We start from the raw sequence: 24182 nt of genomic DNA, 5'->3' as shown, positions 1-24182 counted from the left end.
TACCAGGAACATCACCCTTATTTCACGTGAGCTTTCCTCTAATACTAACCTCAGGCTGTTCAATCAAAGGGATAAACCCTCCAGATTTTGATAATGTCATTTGGTCTGTTTCGTGTGTATGTAGTTTGATTTTATTGTTTTGCCTTTTTGGCTTTATTGACAGGATAGTAGAGAGAGGAAGACAGGAAAGTGGAGAGAAGAATGGGGCAAGGACCTGCAGCAAAAGACCATTGGCTGGAATCAACCCATGACTGCTGCATGCGTCAGGGACTATAGGCCTTGTTTATCTTCTGGATGGACCTGCACAATATATCACCCCTGTCGCACTCTATATCACATATAGAATGGATCTACTATATATTAATATTTATGCTACATATTTATGCTAATGTAGTTGCGATATGTGAATTGAGACATGAAGCAAATCATATGGTTATACAGTTTGATTGACAGTATGTGAGATATATGTTCATGAATGATCTGTATGGAATGGCTGTATTCTTTCTGAGCTTGTCATATGGGATAGTAATAAGTACTGATTTATCAGCAGTGATGTTGTAGCAGATGTCTGCATCATCTGTTAATGATGAGTACTAGACTAAAGTGATTGCATCAGTTAAGGAGCTACTATCACAGCAAACATCACACGAGCCACACTGAGCTTCCCCAATGTGTTATAGTGTTAATATTTGACCACAGATCTTTAAATTGACAACACAGTTTAGGGGTATCAGTATTGAGTCAAAACAAGAGGCACCGGTTGATTGAATCCATGTTAGAATGACTCTGGGTCTCTGCTGGCTGCTTCTCTTTGATTTGCATAATAGAATTACCATCGTTAAACCTCTTTTCATGGTAATGATATAATGCTTTTTACATATTAATCTTTTATAGAATTAGAATATTTCCTTTTTGCCTCATGGTATCTCAAAGGAGGTCATGTATTAACCATCATTTTTGTGACATTACTACTGTTAAGTCCATTAAGACAGGTAAAATACTTGCAAGAAATTGAATCCATGGGATTTACATTTTACATTACTGCCTATAAGGGAGCCATGGTTCAAATTCTAAACCTATGACACATCATTGTCATCTTTAAAAAACCTTAAATACCACTTGAACTCTCTTTGAAATGAAGAGAGGAAGAGTCATTAATAGGTGGGATGAGTTTTTTTTGCCGGCCAGTGACGTTTCTTCAGACCAAAATGGGAAACTGGTTTAATTAAATTCAATTCAGTTTTATTTATATAGCTCAAATTCACAACACATGTCATCTCACAGCGCTTAACATATTGAGGTACAGACCTTACAAATTTTCAACAGAGAGCAGAGAACCCAAAACTCCAAAGTTGCCTTTGAATTCCCCATGAGCAAGCAGTCAGTGATGGTGGAAAGGGAATGTCACATTGAAAAAGAAAAACAAAAATATTATTGTATGCTTTCACATTCAGGTTTTCCTTCATTTAAGTCCGAACAGCCCAAAGCTGGAAAACCACATTACATGTCATGTAGTCATGTCAGCCAGATACCAGCAGGGGGTGATACCATATCAGAACCAAACACAACACTGAAAGTGCTGTGATGGAAAGATAAATGGGAGCTTATTACCAGAAATAACTGAGAATATCTCATGTAGTTAACTAATTGCATATGTGTGTACACATATAAATGAAATATTATCGAAATCCTCAAATTTAGGAGGGTTCATTGGAATGATTGTGTTTTTGAGAGATGGATGGTACCAATGTAGCAGTGTCACTGAAGTATATAAATGTTGCAAACTGCAGAGAGAATAATGATGAAATGAGGGTTATGCAAACACGTGTACGTAGGTTCAGCAAGAACACTTAATTACTCCTCTTAAAGACATCTTCATGTACACTCCAGCAGCTTAACGTGTTTCTCTTCAGAGATGAAATTAAATTAACAACAAGAAAAGCAATCAGAGAGCACAGTACTAGCCAAGGCTGTTCATTCCCCCATATGGCATTGTCAGAAATGCATATTTTAAAAAAAATAAATGCAGAATTTATTTATTAGTTATTGATGATCAAAAATAGTGGCACCATAGAATGTGGCCATTTAATTTAAATGTAGCCACAAACAAAATGACCTTGCGTTGAGCACAGGTGTGTGTTATGAATGTGTACATTATGTACAGATACCAAATCACGTGACCTAAATATGTAGCAGGCAGCGGGAATTGATGGGACTCAGAAACACCCCCACAATTTAATCAATTGTTCCTTGTATCAGTTCTGATTGATAATTCCTGATAAGTCCTCAGTGGTGGATTTGTAGTAGGATCACAATCATGTGATCATCAGCAGACAGCGGATGTAGTGTTCACTTGTTGTCATAGTTACAGTGACGCTGTGCCGCTATCTCACAATGATACAGAAATCTTTAACAAATCCGTGGATCCAGACTATAAGCTGCATCACTGCCAAAATCTAATCACTTGGTCCTTGTGTCATTTCTGACCTTCCGTGAAAATTTCATCTAAATCCATTTGTCCGTCTGTCTGTGCGCAACATTACTCAACAACGGATTTGGATGAAATTTTCATGGAAGATCAAAACTGACACAAGGACAAAGTGATTAGATTTTGGCAGTGATGCAGCTTATAGTCTGGATCCATGGATTTGTTAAAGATTTCTGTATCATTGTGAGACAGCAGCATGGTGTCACTGTAACTATGACAACAAGTGAACACTACGTCAGCTGCCTGCTGACGATCACATGATTGCGATCCTACTACAAATCCACCACTGAGGACCAGAAATTTTTTAAAGATTTCATCCGTAAAAAATCAAATCAACGGCTGAGCAGCCTTGGTGGAGTACTGCGCTCTCTGACTGCTTTTCTTATTCTTATTAGCTTTCCTTAGGTTTCGCCTCTGTTGTTAGTTTTTTGCAGTTTTGCTGTTTTTTTGAATCAGGTCTGGTTTACCCTGCTCTGTTTGCCTCTCAGTTTAGTTTCCTCATTCTGTGCTGGTTTCAGTTTCATTCCTTCATTAAAGTCTTTGTAAAGCCTCACCTGTCTCTGCCACATCTGTGTCTGCAACTGTGTTGCCAGACCTGCCATGACAGACAAGGCTGCAAATGAATGAATGAATAAATGAAAGACATCATGTTTGTGAAACATAAAATCTGACAACACATTGGCACCAGAAACATATATATCTATATGTCAGCTCAAAGGTGGACAAAATCTTTATTTTTTAAATGAACATCAAAAATGGTATCCATGTATAATTATGATTTTTCCACACATGGCACTGTAAAATGTGTTTTTATTTATCCCACTTCTTTCCATATTTTGTAATTAAACTGTAATGGTGGGAAGGGTGGTAAATATGTGAATCTGGGCTCACTATGGTGTCACTACTGCACTGTGTATTACAATGTGAAATGCAGGACTCACAAAAAGCTACAAAGTATGAAAAATTTCACCACTTTTTGACTATTCCCTAAGTGAGTATCACTCAAATGAACGCACTGTTAGGAAATGACTGTTCTTGAGGCTGCCTATTTGTGACTGCAATCCACTTTTCAAAAAGCAAAATGGTTTTTCCTCTACAGTGACATTATTTAACTATCTGAAATTCATCCTGTGTCCTGTACAGACATGCGTGCAACTGATAATGCTTAAATAAGAAAAATAAGTACAACTGCAAAATCAAGGCTTTACTGAAAATCACTGGGGGAGAGGATGAAGTGTACCCAGCAAAGCATGATAACTTTAAACTTCTGATGTCAGCAAGGGAGCCCTTGTTAAATGTAAGCAGCATATGTTCAGGGCGCCATCTTCGTCGCGTCTGGCCAAGTCTGTGTTCTCCAGAGAGTAGCCAGGATAATCCTCGACAGAAGCCTCACATCTGCTGGGCTAGGCTCCGACTCCAGCTCAGCCTCCTTGTATCCCCCAAACAGCCACCACTAAGCTGCTTCTCTCCTTATAAAAGCCAGGGCTCAATCTCAGGCAGGAGCAAGTGTGAGTGGTGGATCAAAGCCAGTATGAACAGACTTTGCTTAATGCACAGCACTGATGTGGCATCACTGACAGGTTCATGATATGCAGAAGTTCAGTGTGACGTACAGCTAAACGTTATGGTTCAGTGATGGCTCACAGCCCTGTAGTGTTATGTCATTACCAGTTAGTGGCTGTGTTCCACATACCACGTCCCACAATTTTCAGTTTGAATCTTGTTTAATTTTTGCTCTTTCTCCCAGTGTTTTGTTTACTGGCTGTACATTTGGGCCTTGGTTTTGAACTGAACTGAACTAAAATACCAACTCTGTACATATTGAAAAATTATGTAATAATCCACGAATCCACGCCACTTAAAATCTCTGTATTTTCACTAAGGATTGCATGATCCTCTGATCAGGGGGGTCAGTGGTCCACGTGGTTTTAAGCAAGACCTTGGTGAACACAATGGTGATAATGACCCAAACTATGAATGGTCCTTTAATTTAGTACTTTTTCTCAGTCTGACTTGGTCCACTCGTTGTGGGCCTCTAACCACATCCTACATCATTTAGCAGCGTAAAACTGTCTTAATTTAAAATCCTAGTTAGCTGACATGTTGAATATGCCATTTTCCTTCTGTCTGTTTTTTTTCTTGTGTCCTTTTCTCACCTGTTTTGTTGCTCCTCTCCAGACAACTTAAACCATGTAACTGCTGAGAAGCCTAAGCCTCAGAATATCAACACATGTGCATCAGTGAGCCTTGGTTGTCCATCTCTCATGGATTCGGGTTTTAATATTAAACTGAGAACAGGTTTTGTCATACAAACAAATGGATTCTATTGTTTGTTTCTACTTTCCGGGTATGATTCTAATGTTACCGGTGTTCCATCATATTTTATCAATATTTAAGTGGCACTCGAGTCGGGGGATGAAACATTTCTTGTTTCTGTAACACTCATGTAAACTTTGGTGAAGCATAAATTCTTATCACAAGCCTTCATGCTGTGTCAAATAAATTACAGGGGTTTTTAATTTCAGGCTTAATACAGAACTAATTGAAACTTGAAACTTAATAGGTAAATTGTTTCAACAGTTGTTGCAAGAGAGAGAATGTTTCTCTACAGAGCTTCCTCTTGTTTTACAGCCAGAGTGACAAGGTGACTTTGCAGGCATGAAACCACATCAGACACTTGCTGTGAATAACAGTTTAAACGCACAACCTCCCTTGATGTCAGCCTAGCTTTAATTTGGGCAGCGCCAAAGACTGTCCCTGCTCGTTCTACTCTCTGTAATCATTTATGAAATGAACTAAAAATCTCAATGAATACTTGGGAGAATTACAATAAATTTCTCTTCATCTTGTTCTGGTCACAGATTCTCCATTACATGCACTTTGTCATTATACACGTACTCAGATCCAGACTGCATTCCCTCTGCTCCCCAAATAGCAACCTTTATTCTTATCTGCTGCTGGAGAAAATAAGGCACCCCACATCATAAAAACAAACAAATAAAACAAAAATCCCACAGACATTTGCAGTCAGTAATATTACTTGCATAAGGTGTTGACCTGTTAAGCAATACCACTGTATTAGTATGATCACACAGTATAATAGCAAATAAATGAATTGTATGCATAGCAGTTTAACTTATCACTGTGTGTTCCACTCCTCTAGCAATCTTTGTATTAACATTCACTGAATTAACACTCTGATAGTGCTACATTCATCGACCATTAAATTACCTCACATGCAAAGTGAAATTATGTAATGCAATCAATAAAAAGAGGCAGTTTGAATGCAAAATGAAAATAAATGTTCACACAGACACAGAGCTGACTGGAGCACTGTTAACCCAGAGAAGCTGGCAGTTACAGGTAAAGTGCTGTTTGTGAAGCAGGGACGAGGGCTCTGAAGTTTGTGACTGATTTAAGCTGGGGTAGACCTGCATGGCTCATCTGTAATCATGCAGACAGAGGCTCTGATTTTATCATGCATGGCAAAGCACCTTCCCATCAGTCATCAGAAAGCTCATCTACAGTGGTAAAATACTTCAGGACTACACTGACATGAATATTGTGAATAATTCCACTTGGACATTGACCTCATTATACAGCTAATAGGATGGTAGAGGTGTGAAATGTACCAGGCAGGGTTTTTTTTTTTTTTTTTTTGCATATAAGCAGCCAAATAAAATGGAACAAAATAGGTAGATTTCACATACATTTCTGGACTGAATAAATGACTAGCATGACAAATGGCATGTCTAAATCATGAAAACATAGTTGTGCTGTCAAATAAATGCGTGCAAGAGTTTTTCTACAGCTCTTGAATATTTCTCAGTACATATTTATGCTCCCAGATGTGAACTGAATAGAATATTGGGCATTCCGTTAGTGTAATTAGTATTCTGTCTGGCATGTCGATGAAAGTTTTGTGCAAATGTCAGACGGGTCTCTGCTGTTGTGTAATCCCCTTAATCACCACATAATGACCTAATTAGTTCAGTTACACTCTGATCAGCGTTAAGCGCTAAAAGAGGAGGTTCATCCTCTGATACTTGTTTTGGATTTAATAAGAACTCTCTTGTTCATATTTACTGTGGCTTTATGTTTGTAAATCATACAGCTTCATACTTCTCAGTTGCATTTAACTGTGTGTTTAAATACATATACAATACATATACAATGTGTCACGTGACCAAAAATATGCATTACCTCCAACTTTTCAATCAGACACCAGCTTTTTGTTTTAACTATTCTCCCTAGAACACAGAAATTAGTGTTACATACAACTAATCTGGAAGGAGAAAAAAAATTATAAGGAAGCATAAGGTGTCTGATTAATTTTTCTATTAACTTGATGTGAAATTGTTAATGTAGTCAAATCATCCACGATGTTTTTTCTGCCACATCAACCAATCTTGCAGAATAGTATCCAGTCGAATTGACAACATTATTCATGTTTTTATGGTTCTGTTTTTGCACTTGTGCAATTGGCTGAGGGCTAGGCATTAGTTATGGTCTGTTTTATGTCAGAAAAGTCAATTTAACTAAAATCCCAATCTTCTCAACCTTAACCAATGTGCCTTTGTTGCATAAAATAGATTGGGACCTGACTCTGAACATCAGTCTGTGGTAGAAACATTGTGTGCTTTTTATACCCACAGTCCACCTTCTAGCTACTCCAGTGCAGTTTATAATGGTAACACTTCCTTCAGACCACACAAAGCCCTCTGATACAGTCTAACATATCAACATCATCTCTGAATTAGCACCCAAGTTGCTTTAATTTAAAAGCTCAAAAGGCTGTCTGTTTTACTGCATGCATCATTCATCATGTATTTAATTATATGCAAATAAATACTGCTTCTGCCAATGACATAGTTGCTATTGGATGAACTCATAACACCAGAACATTAAAATCTGAGATTTGACCCCTTGGGAAATGACATAGAATTTGAATGCATAGTAACAGTAACTTTTTCTCATATCAGACTAGTTTGTAAAAACTATTGCTACACAATCAGAGTTTAATAGCCCCTCATACGAGAGTTTATTTGTACAATTTTGTTTGTATAGTACATGCATTTTTATTGTTTATTTGTTTGAAATTCTAAAGATAAATACATATTCAGCAAACTCTTTTAAAACAGCATATGACCAAATAGATATTAGGTAACTTCAGAAGAGGTCACAGGATGCTGTGGAGACTCTGCTGGGATGTTTTAAGATGATAGACTAGGATGTTCTTTGTCATGCATGCAGGCAGGATATTGATGGACTTCTTGCCTGCATTACAGACTATGTTAATTTCAGCATGGACAGTGTGATCCCAACCAAGACATTGCGCTGTTTCCCAAACATCAAGTCCTGGGTGACTAAAGACATCAAAGCTACACTGAACAAGAAGACGGTGGCCTTCTTGAGACTACAACAGGAAGGAATTATGGGAAGGTTCAGAATGAGCAAAGAGAGATTGCTTGAGGGCAAGGAGGGGTACAGGGGGAAAACTGGTGACCAACTCCAGCAGAGTCAGGGAGGGGATGAGTGGCCTGAGAGCCATCACTGGTCATGAAGGAAAGAGCAACCAGGGGACTGGAGGCACCTGGATGAGCCAAACAAGTTCAACATGCTTTTCAACAGGTTTGATGATGTGACCTCCCCACCATCCCCAGACTAAGACTCCACCCTCTTAATGCCTTTACCTCATAATCAGTTTCCAACACCATTGTCTGTTCTTTCTACTGTCTATTCACCTTCAGCCACCGCCCCCCCACTGCATTCATCTGGCACCCTCTCATCATTGTTAACCTGAACAGCTCTCCCTTCACCCTTTCATTTCACATGTCATGAAGTCACTGGAAAGGCTGGTCCCGAAGAACATTCACAGTTTGCGTACCAGCCCCACATTGGAGTGGAAGATGCCAACATCTTTCTGCTGCACAGAGCTTATACTCACCTGGAAGAGGCAGGCAGCTCTGTGAGAGTCATGTTATTTGACATTTCCAGTGCTTTTAACACCATGGCAGGAATAAGCTGCTGGAGATGCAGGTGGATGCTCTACTAGTGGCTTGGACCACCAACTGCCTCACAGGGGAGCCACAGTTAGTGGGGTGTAGAAGAGCTGCTAGAGAGCAGCATTGGTGCACCTGATGAAGAAATAGCCCACATATTGTTACTATTGTCACGTCACCCCTTCATTCCATTTCCCATGGTTATCCACAGTTCTTACACCCTTTGTTACCATCTGCCATATCCCTGTTTTACCTTTTGTTATTACACCTTGCTATTTGCAAGTGTTTACCAGACTCTTTGATCCAATTACCCTTTTGTTCTGTTGTCTTCCCCTCAGTTACTGATTAGCAACTATACGCAAATTAACCACTGTCCACCTTGGTATTTCCTTTCAACCCATCCCGACCCTTTGATCCATCCTCTGATATGTTCCTTTTGCCTTACCGTCTGTATTTGCATACAGGCCCTCCCTACCCTTTGATCCATCCACTGACATACCTATAAAATGTGTGCCCTGAAAATGCTCTGGGTTGACTTACCTTTGCAGACCCATACTCTGTGTCGGTAAATCCACCGTATTACTGGAAATACTAATAAAACACACCATTACAGCAAACTTTGAAGGACCAAGAGTGAAATTTCTTCAACACACCTCAGGAGACTTTCGACCTCTGACTCGACACTGCTCACAGTCCTGCCATCTGCAAAAGTTTTCAGATGACTCAACTATAGTGGGCTGTATCAGTAGGGGACAGGAGTGTGGTGTACAGCTTTGTGGAAGGGTGGGACACCAACTAGCTACAATTTAACATTATGAAAACTAGGGTGTTGGTGGAGGATTTCAGGAAGAATAGGACCACTCAGAACTCAGTCATTATCTAGTGAAAAGAGGTGGACAGTGAGAATTACAAAAAAGGTCAGAGCCACGTGTTTTTTTCTCAGGAGGATGAGATCTGTCAACATCTACAGACACCATGCTGCAGATGTTTAATCACTTGTCAGTGGCCAGTGTCATCTTCTATGCTGTGGTGTACGGTGCCAGCAGGTGAAGGACTTCCTCTCCCTCTGTCTGACTATCCTCTCTGCCTCTCTCTTGCTTTCCCTCTCTCTCTCTCTCTCTCTCTCTCTCTCTCCTGTCAATCCTGCCTTGCTTGCAACCTGCTGATTGCAGAGATTGGAGACAGCTGCGATGATCAGCTCTCCTGCCCATAATCACCTCCGTCTATAAAAATCAAGCTCATTCCATCCACTCGCTGCCAGACCATAGACTTCCATAGCTTCACATGGACTCTGTTTACCAGTGTATTCCCACTGGTCCCCGTTTTGTCTCAAGCCTGCTCTCCCTGATCCACTGCCTCCTTAGACTCCTGCATGTCCAGTTTCGGCAACACACTCCCCAGCCCTCTCCTGCCTTGCCTTCCCTCCTGTGACATGGGCAGGTAGAACGGTCTACAGTTTTACAGTCAAAAGTTTAATGTGTAAGCTGTTCTTGATATAAATACACAAGCCACCCCCTCAGAATTTACGGCTGAGTGCACAGTTCCTGCCAGCACAAAATGTAGCTAGCCCCTCGATGATGACAGCGTTGTTCAGGATCGATGAGTTAAACCACGTCTCAGCTAGAATTATTGCGCAGCAGGTCCTAATCTCGTTTTGTTAATTCCAGCTCCATGTGATCTATTTTGTTCTCCAAGGAGTGAACATTGGAGAGGAGGATGGATGGAAGTGACATTCTGTAGGGGCTAGTTTTTAGCTTAGCTGTTAGCCCACCCCGACAGCCGTGCCTCTGCCTTCATTCACACCACCTCCGCTAGCTCCTCTGTAGGCTTGTTCTGCTAGGCTACTCCACTGCAACGTGGGCTCCTGGATCTTGTCAGCATAGCACTCCTCGGCTACGCAAGCGCCCCCAAGTAGTTGTCTACACTGCCAAGGTTGCAGGATAATTATAATTCCAGCAAGTGCTGGAGATCATATACTAACTTATTGAGATTGTTCACTATTTCTGGCATCCTAGGTGGTGTATTTTGATTAAAACATCTGTAACTGTAACTGAACAGGGCACTGCCATCAGTTATATAGATAGAATATAGTAAAATTGCCAGCTTTATTCTTTATTGTTCTACCCTGGTCTTATTTTAGACTATTTAATATTATTCAATAATCTGTCATACTTATATGTTATTGCTTTCTACTTTCATGCACTGCAAGAATTTCCCACAGGATTAATAAAGTCTGAATTTACCTTAAATGCGAGTACGCAGCTTGTTATGAAAATAATGAAAGAAAGTTGCAAACTCCATGTCTGGAACAAAAGGTGTTATATTAGGGATAGCAAAAATAGCTTAGACTACAATCATCCATAGTCTGCTACTGCATGTGTCTAATATAATGACTCTGAACTGGAGTTTTTGTAGTGCTCATGGTCAGAAGCCTGCGTAGCACCTTTCTATATTGCTACATAACATGGTTATTAATAGTCAATAGTCAAAGACAGGCCAAATGGAGGGAAACACAACCTGTTTAAGGGGAGATGAGAACAAATGGCAAGCTGATTGAAAGGATTAGTCAAAATGATTGGAAGGCTGTTACCAATAAATGCATGGAAATACATCAAAGAATGTAAATGTGTGTGTGTGTGTGTGTGTGTGTGTGTGTGTGTGTGTGTGTGTGTGTGTGTGTGTGTTTGTGTGTGGTTGCATCTGTGAGCAAGGTGAATGCAGATATAGGTCAGCAGAGACCAGATGATGTATTGACTGAAACAGGAAATGCATCTGCTTGTTCTGCAGCGTTGGGCAACAAACACACCTTGAAGGCACAAAGCAGGGAAAACACCATCTGCCATTCTTATCCTACCAAACAGCCTGGAATCGAATGGATACACAGTCCACCCAAAACACAGCAGCAGAGGAAAAAGAAGATCAGTGCATCATATTCATAGGAGGACACTTACAGTCAGATGAACTTTGAAGATATTATCTGTATTGCATTGTTGCCAGGTTTGCCAAAGACTGATTTATGGACTACTGGTTGAGTGATAAACTGTAAGATTCAGTATTAATAAACTTATTCCACAAAGACACATTTCATTTGAAAGAGGAAGCTGATTTATTGCTTGAGACCTTGCTGACCAAATCACAAGGCAATCATGACAGCATATCCTCTTGACATCCACAGGGATGGGGAATAGCAATGAGCTGGCTGTCGGTATTAACACTGCTGTGATCTAAGTTAATGAAGAAAACACTTTTGTAGGTTGTCCTTTACTTTGCTGAATTCTCCGATTTATTGTACTAAATCACCGATCATATGTGTAGCTACTGTGCTCTGATATTTGAAGAGCCTTTGCTGACGTTTTTACTATAGTATGGTTTCCAAAATATAAATGCAGACTGTATGCATGACATACAGAACACAACTGACACCAGAAAAGCATGGGCAATGTAGGAGAATCACAAGATCCTCAAGATTAATAGTTTAAAACTGATAGTATATTGTAAAGAATGCAAGTAGAGATCAATTGGTGTGTGGGTGAATATACAATATGAAAAAGTGATGTTTTTCTTGCAAGGTGCTGATACCCATCTCCTGGTGTGGTGGAGGGTGTGTTGATGCAGAAACTTGAACAGCATTATGAAACATAAAGTGTACAGTCTCCCTACTCATGAGTCTGGAAAGTCTGTCCACTGTTTGACTGCAGTCAGCTGGATACTCAGAACATCATTACACCTGGCTGAGTCTTATGAACACATTAAAGAATGTCAAAACCAAATGTATATTGTATTTGCGCTAAAAAAAATGAATCAAGGTCAATTTAGTTTTACTTTTGACATGAACTTACAAAACATTTTTTCATCTCAAAGTAAAAATATTTTTCCTACAAAGTAATGCTAATTTTTAAAAAATACATAATGTTAAAAAAAAAAAAAAAAAAAGTACTGCAGCAGTATTTACCTCCTATAAAGTGACTCATCCAATTCAAAACAGGTGCAGACAGATGGTAGCTGAAGTCTCATAATCAGTGAAATGGAATTTCAGTGAATGTATCTCATGTGATATTAGCACACTCGATGTGACCCTGTGAAAAGGTTATTTAAGGCTTAAGTCAGGGAAAGTCAGGGGATGGATACAAAAAACATCCAGCTTACTGAATCTCCCTTGATGCACAGTTAGATCACTGAGAAGCTTAAGGACTATGGCACATACGTAAATCTGCTATGCCTTTTAAAGGTACTGTACTTATGATCCATCCATGAATCCATTTAGATAGACGGTCATTGTTACGGTAAACGGAGGCTCAAGTGCAGGAAATGAGATTTCAGACCAGAGAGCAATTTAAAAGGCTTTTATTTACAAAACAGGAACAAAACTACAACCGAAAACAGGAGCTACACTCTACAAGGAAATAATCCTTCCATCCAAGGAAGACTCGAATCCTCCTAGCGGAGAGGCGGACTGACTACATGACAAGGGAAGAGGGTAATGTTAGCAGACCACATATGGTAACACCAAGGCAGGAATACAATCAGGAATAATATTTTACAGAACGGTGAAACAAAGGCCAGATCTAATTAAACATTCGCAGACCCATGTATGGTAAAACCAAGGCAGGAATACTCTATTCGAGACAAGGAACAAGCACAAAGTAATAAAGTGAAATACTCAAATCAAGTGTTATACAAAAACCATAGGTCAGATAGTACGGAAGCCCAAATACAATGTCAGAGAATTTAGGCACTAAGGAATAATGAATTAGAGTCTGGTACTCTATGGGTTTGGAAACTTAGCTGATGCAGACGTCTTCAGGGGAGACCGGTGCACTGAGAGGTGGTGGTGAACAGCCAGCGGTGACGTGGCAGCTGGAGGAGGCTGTGGCAGGAATCCAGCAGCAGAATGGTGGCAGGGCTTTGTGAGGCTGGCGTCGGAGGTGATGTAGCAGTCAGGGTTTGTGGGCTGGCAACAGAAGCGGCGTGGCAGGTGACTGGCATCAGAGGTGCAGGGGTGAGTGAAACGATACTGACGAGATGAGATCAGAGATATCCAGGGGTAGACCACACAGGTTCTGCAGAGGAATTCAGGAAGGTTGGAACCAGGAATCTGGGGTAACATGAGCAGGCAGGAACCAGTCTGGAATGGAGCAGAAATAGAATTACCCAAAGCACAAAACCAGAAGCCAAAACTGAACGGTGCACTGTACTAACTAGAGAACGTTCATGGTCTGCCGACGAGTGGTGAGTGGCGACAGGTTTTATGGAGGAGTTGGAGTGGCTGATTGGACTGCTCCCACCTGCTTGTGCACTGCTCTCGCTGATTAGGGATTGCCATCACCTGCTGCCAGCCTCTGTGCACACGCACACCTAATTAGAGAATGAAACCACAACACAAGGGGGAGGGGAGAGCACTGTTGCTACCTGACACCTGTAGCTGTGGGTGTGACAGTCATCGACAAAAGTTTCCATGCACTAGTTAAGACCATGTATATCATGACGGGTCTTGAGTTTCCAGTGACTCCTACAACGTTGCTGTGTATGTATGTATATTTTTGACTGCAGATTTAGTCATAGTTCCATAACATCTATTACAAATCCTTGAAAGAACCAAAATGCATGATACTTTAGTTTTTCTTTTTGACAAATCAGCATGTGTTTAAATGATTTCATAGAAAATTCAGGAGTGAAACTCAAGACTGCCATGATATACATGGTCTTTACAAGTGAATGGAACTTTTGTTCACGACTACCTATAAAACTGTTTGGCTTTTTTGGGCAGACTTGTGAGCTAAGGTGTGCACTCGCTATGAGCATTTCATCTTGAAATCAGAAATGCTTCTCATGACTTTCTGATTTAAAGCAATTCAGTGTGTTTTGCCACGGAGAGCAAAGGACACCCACACATTTGATCAAAGGATGCAGAATCAATAAGCCATTGAATCAAAGTCAGTTTTCCTTTTTCTTTTCAGAATGATAGGTCTGTGTTTACCAATTAACTCATAGGTCTATAAATTATACATCACAATGCACTGGGGCATAAATAGAATCAGTCTGGTGGTCTGTATTGTGTTCAAGCCACTGTTGTGACTGCACAGCTCCTCATTCATGAACAATACAAGTCATGTTGGAGTGCAGAAGACAGAAAACAGAGATAGTAATATTGCAGCTTTCCTGTCTCCTAATCATTTACTAACCTCCTATGTTCCTGTAATTTACACATGGGTGTTCCTCAAACAATCCTTTGAAACTTCATATCAAACTCTCGGACCAAAGGAAAGAGGCAATCAGTAATTTTGAGTCTGATATTAGATTTAGGAATGAGAATTGATTTCCCACAGAACAGACCAGAGTACGTTTTAAAAGGAAAGTTGTTTTCTCCAGACCAACCTTTGAAGAGATGAATGCAAAGCTTTACACATACTGTAGCATGACATGTGTCCAGACAGGATATGTAGTGCAGGTATATGGAATTCAATTCTTTCTAGTCAAGAAGACAATTTCAGATATTCACACTGTATTCTTTCTGGGACAAATGAAATCACATTTGCCATTGATGGGTATCTGATTTCCCATTACAGACATCTACAATTCACTTATCTGTGGTTCAATTCCAGTTTCAGATATCTACAGTTTAATTATGACTAATGGTTATAGTTGAGATCTTAAATGAACCTTTACATACTATGGTCACGTTAGACCTATTTTGACGTGTGACAGCAGTAAGGACATCCTGAATATTATTATTTCAGCCTAAAATTTGCTGACTTTTTCTGAAGTGATCCAGAATACACAAAAATAAATATATTTTATACTTTTGTACAGGTGTTACAAATCTGACCTACTGATCTATTGAAGTGGAATAGAGAGGGAAATGGTGGTTTTTGGGGAATCTTGAAACTGTGAAAGTGTACATGCAATATTTGTGTGTATTTTAAATTGGACAGTAGGGACAGAGTTTACTGGGAACCTTGACACTGTCACGAGACTGTCTGTGTTCCCACTACATGTGCACAAATTTCCACAGAGACAGACACCTGTTGGTTTCTGAAGAGTCACAGGGGAATCTTGAAATGCTCAAAGAATAGAACTGCTTAGGGTGATATGCATATAAGAAACAGAGTCGAACAGACAAGCGAAGGTGCCTTGACATGGTTGTGGGATCTGCACCCACAAGCACAAGCACCTGCAATATAGCTAGATATTCCAAAAAATACAAATACAACCTATAAATTCTGAGCTAACTGGGCTGATGTTTTAGTGGCAGTTAGATTTATTGTGCAAGACGCCATTGAGCTGATCTTTTAAGATGAGGAAGCAGAAAGTGACTTGGAGGAGAATGTGTCAGAGCAGGAAGACAACATGGATGAAAACTCTGACAGCCTCTCTTTAGGAAGATGACTCTGTGTAAGAGGAGCAGGTAGCACAGACATTTGTGTCTACTATAGGACAACACAATCAGCTGTTCCTAACTTCCACACCAGGTTTCAGGCAGGATGGCAGCAGAAAATGTCATTCAAGTGCTTCTGGGACCTACAAGACCAGTTGCTTCCTGGGTCATTTTCATTAAAATAGTCATTATTGCTGTTGTGTTTTCAGTTCTAAGGTATAATTCCCATTATACCTTAGAACCCTCATATTGTATGATACAATAGCAGATATATTTCTCTAAAAACAAGTGCTGTAAAATAAAAAAAAAACATACCCTCCTTGCCCTCTGAAACATTAAGCAAGTATTAATCATCATTTATTAATGTCCAATAGGCTATTTAGACATTCTAAACAGATGTAATAATAATAATAATAATAATAATACTAATAATAATAATAATAATAATAATAATAATAATAATAATAATAATAATAATAATAAATTTTATTTATAAAGCGCTTTTCCAAAAACTCAAAGACGCTGTACATAAAATACAATAAGATAAAACAAAACTGTTAATTAAAATCAATAGATAGTAAAACAAGTTCAAGATAAAATACAGAATCACTTAAGGAAAGCAGATCTAAAAAGGTGAGTCTTTAAAAGGGATTTAAATGTGGTGAGGTTGGTGCAGTCACGGAGGGCATGGGGGAGTGAGTTCCAGAGTGTGGGGGCGGCAATGGCGAAGGCTCTGTCCCCCCAATGTCGCCGGCTGGTCCTGTGCGGGATGGAAAGGAAGTTTGTGTGTGAACGGAGATTCCTGGGGGGGGTGTAGGGGAGGAGCAAATCGGTAAGGTAAGAGGGGGCAAGATTGTGGATGGACTTGAAGGTGAGGAGAAGCAGTTTGTACTGGATGCGGTGTGAAATGGGGAGCCAATGGAGGTTCTGCAGGACGGGGGTGATATGGTCATGAGAACAGGTTCGGGTGAGGAGTCGGGCAGCAGAGTTTTGAATGAGTTGAAGTTTATTGAGAACTTTGGAGGTGGAGCCGAAGAGAATGCTATTGCAGTAGTCAAGGCGGGAAGTGACGAAGGCATGAATGAGGGTTTCAGCGGCTGAGAAGGAGAGGAAGGGGCGGAGACGGGCGACGTTGCGGAGATGGAAATAGGCAGTTTTGGTGGTCTGATTAATGTGGGGTTCAAAAGTGAGGTTGCTGTCAAATATCATGATGTGTAGTTCAAAATTTAATGTAGACATTTGTTCTGAGGGATTCCTATCCCAAACCACACACTGAAGGCACTGAATCTAAACAATGTGTATGGGCTAAGTTTGTTCTGACTTTGTAGATAACTTGAACTGGAATTATGACTAGTCAGAATGACGTTTTAAATAAGTCAAACTGGATTTCTGCCAAGTCAAAATCTAACTACAGATATCCTGAATTAGAGTTTGACGTGGCAGAGGCAGCTTGTTTTTCAAACATGCCGTGCCAAAGCTCAGATATTCTGACCAGTCATCTCTAATGAACAAACCTCTCATTCTCCACAGACGCCTCACTTATGAACTTTATATTTCTTTCTATTTCATAATATTTTGGAACAAAAATGTTTAAAATATTTGCTGAATCAATATCCATAGAAAACCTCACGAGTGGCATAATGTACAACAATATGGAGTAGTGAATATCTACAGGAGATATTCTGACAAGTCCAACCTGAATTATAGATATCTTTGTCATTCTGACTGGTAAGAATGACAGATTCTGACTGGTCATAGTTTAATTATGACTATCCAAAATGAAGTTTACAGTTGTCATTTTTTTCCAGACAGACAAACTATGCTGCTAGATATAAAAATGACTTGTAATAATTGTAAAGACCTTGCAAACAACAAGTTTCAGGAAACAATAACAACAACATTATTACAATAATATGTAATAATGTGTCATGACTCAGAGCTCATGGCCAAAGGTTCGGGATGGAACACAGACTGGTGGGTAAATCCAGTAGCAACATTACTGTAATGTCCACATGAGCTAAGTTACGTTAGCAGTGTTAGATTAATGTTGGTTTACCTTCATATAAATGCTGGCTGCTGCCTATATGCTTGCAGTTTATCCCAGTTGCCGCATTGCTGCTTCTCATTGTAATTTGTAGATGACCTTCCATAAGTTTGTTTCTTTCAAGAACAACCAGATAACATTACTGCCTGACACATTATGTTACTGAATGAAGAAGCTTCTTAAATAACAGCAGTACAATTGATGAAACTAGTTCTAGTTTTGAGTGATAACTTTGACTGGGAGCTGCAGAGTTTGGTTCCACAGATGCTGCAGTCACATTAAACATTTAGCATTAAAACAGCGATTAATTCATTGGTTTTTTGTCCCTCATTACCATTTTGTTTTTATTTGTTAATGAACTGGATAAAACATTTTGTCATAGCTCCTGTTTTGAAATATAACTTTTTATTTAGTTCCCAGTCTCATGTACAATAAGAAAAATAGGCTGTCAATGAATATTTTTTGTGTAAGAATGAAAATAAATATGTAATTAATACGTATAATGTTGGAGACATTTATTCTTCATTTTGTTTGTGCTGTAGGTTGCACATGCAGTATGTGAGCATACAGAAGTGACAGTGAGGTTAGGGGGCGCTGTGGAGATAGCAGAGGGTTGATGTAGGAGAGAGAGGAGGGGAGAGAGTGGGAGCCGGTGTCGAGAGTGGACTTAGATATGTTGCTTGAAGAGCTCACTAAAAGTTATGAAGAGATACAGAATGTGTCCGGAGTGATTCCTTTATGCACCCCAAACACCCACGACACTTACATTAGTTTTAGGTCTTCATGACAAAAGTAACACAAACCAATGTGTGTGCTGCAGGTAATTTATGATGTGAAGCTGTTAGTGCATGTGTTACTCCACCAAGGAACGCAGTTATGTTATATTACAATCAGCATACATTTGTCTGTCTATACACAACATTACTCAAAAATGGACCAACGGATTTGGATGAAATTTTCAGTAAAGGTCAGAAATGACACAAGGACCAAGTGATTAGCTTTTGGCAGTGATGCAGCTTATGGTCTGGATCAACAGATTTGTTAAAGATTTCTGCATGGCACAGCGTCACTGTAACTATGACAACAAAGGAACACTATGTCAGCTGCCTACTGATGATCGCATGATTGTGATCCTACTACAAATCCACCGCTGTGGACTTATTGGGACTTATCCATTGGAAATGATACAACTACAAATTAAATAAATTGTGGGGGTGTTTCTGAGTTCCATCATTTCAAGCCGCCCGCTACATATTTAGGTCACAGGATTTGGTATCTGTACATAATGTACACATGCATAACACACTCCTGTGCTCAGTGCAAGGTCATTTTGTTTGTGGGTACATCTATATTAAATGGACACATTCTATGTTGCCGTGATTTCTGGTCATCAATAACTAATAAACAAATGCTGCATTTCTGACAATGCCATATGGAGGAATGAACAGCCTTACCAGAGTCCTGTGCTCTCTGAGTGCTTTCTTGTTAGACAGTTCCTGCACACACCTTTACACCTCCTGTTGCACATACTTTGATAAATGAAGCATCTAGGTTTCTGCTTTACACATACAACATTTCTTTGAATAAGGATGTGATAAAACACATTTTAAGAGACCTTTACCTACTCTAACCTTATTATTTTCCATACTGAACTCATGGAAATTTGACATCAGTGCAGTTCTATTCTCACAAATGTGAGAACTTGTACCATTTGAGACTGCAGTCATGAATAAATTCACAGCATGTAAAAGAACAATAGTCTCCTTAGAATGTGATTTTTCATTGCAAAAGAAAAATGTATTTAATGCCAAAGCAGTAAAGAGCTGGTGGGCCGTAACTTGATTCCTGCCAGCTGAGTGAGAGTTGGTCATTGCTGAATGCATCTCTTTGTCTCTTTCTTCAGAGAAGTCCTTGAACAGACAGAAGCTAATTACAGGTAGAGCATCTGTCAGTGAATGAAGACTGAAAAAGCCTTCATTTGTATTAAATACTGTAGTACTGAGTGTTGGATAGGATTTTAGCGTTGTAATAAATGCAGAGGGGGAATTATCAGACCAATTGAACCTATTGTTTGTCATTGAAATCAATTTACAAAAACAATAATAATTAATATTAAACAATAAATATACAAACACTATCATCTGTAGTAACAGTAGTAAGTGAGGTAGAATATGTATAATTTTCTGTTACCATTTGTGTCAGTTTGTTTATCTTATGTGCGTGCATTCAGGTCATGTCCAGTAAATGGAGCAGGACAAAACTGTTGATACTGAATGATAAAGTCTGTGTGATGTTAACTGAAATGAATGGGTCATGTGTGTGTGAGTTGGCTGCTGATGATGAATGACGATGATCAGTATTTCCAAGGTGAATGATGCACGATGTGTTTTTCTAGTTCGGATTTAATGTCACTATAAGGTGTACTGTTGAAGAAATTTCACTCTTAGTTCTGTAAAGTTTGCTGTAGTGGGGTGATTATTAGTATTCCGGTATACGGTGGGCTTACCAACGCAGAGCATGAGTATGTGAAAGTAAGCCGACCCAGAGCATTTTGAGAGTACCCCTTTTATAGGGATGTCAGAGGGTGGATCAGAGGGTAGGGAGGTGGCTGTATGTAAACACAAGGGTGAATAGTGGTTAATTTGCATATAGTTGGTTATCAGTAACAGAGGGTAAGACAAAAAGAACAAAGAGCAATTCAATCAAAGGATCTGGCATACAGATGCAAATGGAAAAGGTGTGACACCAAAAGTTAAGGGGGGTGGGAAATGAAGGGGGTGATAAGGGGGTGACTCGTGACACTGGTACCAAAAGGTGTGCTATTTTCTTCATCAAAGCTAACAGAGTAATGAGGTGATGTGAGCTTCGTCCCCCTAGCCTTCCCTAGAGGGAAATATTGTACTTTCTACTCCGCTATATTCCTCTGGACACTACACATTACTTTGCTGATTCAGATTTTGAGAAATATGAAGTCACATTGTGTAATGCATTGTTAGACATTAAACTCAACAATGCTAGCCACTATAAGGCTCCTCAGGCAGCCAGCAGAGACTCCAGGGCACTAAAAAAAGAAATAGTACAACACAACACTCCATGTAAAAGGATACTGTGTCTATTTTACACTTGTGCTTTTCCATACATGAAATTGTTTCCTGTGAATTATTTGGCCTCTAGCTAATATGGAGTTAATTTTTTTGTTTTGCTTATTATGTAACAATGATTTACTATCCCCATTAATTAACAGGTGGTAGTAAAGCACCAACAATCCCTGTGTTCCTACAACTACAAGGACATGGAGGCCCACCTATAAGTGGGTGTGGACCTACAAGGCAGTGTTTAAAATACTTCTGTTTCTCCTATTTCAGTCAGTATGGACACCCTGACTGGTCTGCAGCTATGCAGCCCTATATGCAACAAACTGTGATGCACTGTGTGTTCTGACACCTTTCTATCAGAACCAGCAGTAACTTCTTCAGCAATCTGAGCAACAGTAGCTCGTCTGCTGGATCGGACCACATGGGCCAGCTTTCTCTCTCCATGACTCTGTCACCAGTTCACCACTGTTCCTTCCTTGGACCACTTTTGATAGATACTGACCACTGTGGACCAGTTTGAGGACAAAATGTTCATGTGCTGCCTAATATATCCAACCCACTAACAGGTGCCATGATGAAGAGATAATCAGTGTAATTTACTTCACCTGTCAGTGGTCAGAATGTTAGGCCTGATTGGTGTACATGTCTATAAAATATCAGGTCAAACAACAGTGAAATACACTATCACCCATCACCTGTTAGATAATCATTTCTCCTCTGAAACCTCTAAGCTAAAAATAGATGATGAATGATTTGTATGAAGGCTGAAAGAAACACTAAATGCCATGCTGTACAAGGTTGCTTTGATTTTTGCGTGCTCAGTGGACTCTAAGTGTTGCTCAGGGATTCTGTGCAGAGAGAGAAACAGGAGAATATAGGATAGAGTTCTCTCTCCTCAGCTGAAGTAGACACTATTTCAACAAAATCATTATTTTCCCGAATCTCTGGACTGTACATGCAGGCGTGCATCAAAGGAAGGAAGGAAACACATGAACAACAGGACACTCACACATACAGGCACACGTCCAGACAAAAGGAGCTGGGGTTTCATCACCGCTGTTTCAGCAGCTGACATCAGAGTTCCTATTGGTTAGTTGTAAGCTCAAATTCATAAGAAGGTCTGAAGTGAAACGTCTTGGAGGAGGGATGTGTCCTGCTTAGGGGTTCTTGGCAAGCAGATGCAGAGGTTGTGCCAGCTGTTCTGTTTCGAAAAATGACATCCATGTCTACGAATCAGTACAGCAGAGCAGGACTAACCGAGCACGGCATGCTGTCAGTCTCACTACAGAATATCAATCTGACTGATACAAACTGCCGATGGCACAGATGGGGATGTTTATAACCATAATCTGACATGTCATGTTGATTATTGATCCCATCTGTAGTACGGCTGTATGAATCAGTGATCATAGTTATGTACACTATGGTACTATGTGCTTCAAATGGTGATTATCAGAGCCCTGTAAACTCTTTTTTTCTTTTTTGTTGCAAAAACTTGATTATTCAAGGCTGTAAATAGTTGTGCTGGAATTACCTTCATCATGGTCTATCATTTAATTTTGTTACATCTGATTGCTACAGTTTTAATGAGGCCAAGTGAGTTATGGGCTGCTTGAGAGCTGAGTTCCAAAATGTTGGGGGTTTTCAATGCTTAGGAGCTACTTCTACAAAGAGTGATGCTAACATACCCACACTGACATTGGCATTATGTCAACAAGAAATGTAGAGATTTTATGTTTTATATAGGCTGAAATCACCTGCGAGCTTCACAGTCGTTGAGGAAATGACTGACAAAGAAAGAGTAATGTGCAGTGGGTCAGATGTGCTGTATTCCTGCTGAACAGAAATATCTGTGAAAGAGATCAGTATCTGGGATGTTTCTTTTGAATGTTCCTTGCCTCCAGGATTACAGATGAACAAAAACAAAGTGATGTTTGGCACACAGTCATGTAAACTGTTGGAGGTCGGCATAAGCAGCTTATTTACAGTGAATTAGAATATACATTGGGGGTCCATGAATATCTGAACTAAATATCCTTGTAATCCATATCCAGGAGCTCTTGCAGTTTGGATCAAAGCTGTGGACTGACAGGCTGATGTTTCTGTCCTGGAGCTATGCCGCAAAAGATTGTTCTCTGAATGGATGTGTTTTTTGATGAAAAAAATAAGACTCCTTAATTAATCTGTTAAATTAAGGGACTGCTATGAAGGATTTAGTGCAATCTAGTGATAATGTTGAAGACTGAAACATGGCAGTGTGACACAGCGGCCTTGTTGAAGATGACATGAAGGGTTTCACTAACAAAAACACATTTAGGATACTGCATTTCTGCCATTGGAGCTCACTAAAGCCTACACATGGGTCCTGTAGACAACATTTCAGGCTGTGTGAGACTGCAGTGCAACCAGACTAACTTCTTAATGAATAAAGATTAATAAAGAGTAATTAAAGTTATTGTATTGTATTGTATTGTATTCTATTTTCCTGCAGGCGTGAAGGCAGTACTGCTACAAACTTAGTCTTTATGCAGTTTTCTTTAGTTGCAAATCTATTTCTATGCATCTCCACCTGCCAAACAGACCTTGAACATTTTGTTTATGTTCGATTTTGTCTCTTTCTATTTCCTGCTCATTTTCTTTGCTCATTTTCTTTGCTGGGTCCTCTTCGGGGGGGATCCAGGTAAACCGGTTAACCCAGGTCAGGCAGAACAGACGGAGGTCCAATTCCTCTTCAGATTGCAGAGAAAGTCGGCAGAGGCGGCTCAACAGCTGAGTCTACGATCTGGCAGGGAGTGGAGTGATGAACTGGGCTTCATTGAGGAGTTGATTGTGGGCAGGTGTGCTGGTCTGCAGCTGTCTTCAATTCTTGGTGATGAAGAGTTAATTATGGAGGGAAATAGGACAGAGCAGAGGACAGATGGAGCAGGGGGGAGGGAGAAAGAGAGCCAACAGAAAGGGGGGCAGGCAGGACCCTGACAAGTAGGCCTAAATCAGCCACACACTCCAAGTGGTTCAAGTCGCCCTCATCTCCAAAATGTTGAACATTCAACCCTCACTGTACACAAATGTATATGAAAGTTTAGTGTAACTAACAAAGATTTATGTGATCAGAACTGGACTGGGATCTAATCCTGTTCCACAGCAAATTTACACAAGTCTAGCATTTTAAGCCTGCAAT

The sequence above is a fragment of the Amphiprion ocellaris genome, chromosome 21, assembly GCF_022539595.1.
Source record: "Amphiprion ocellaris isolate individual 3 ecotype Okinawa chromosome 21, ASM2253959v1, whole genome shotgun sequence".
NCBI lineage: Eukaryota > Metazoa > Chordata > Actinopteri > Pomacentridae > Amphiprion > Amphiprion ocellaris.
Note: the sequence above shows the minus strand (reverse complement) of the source record.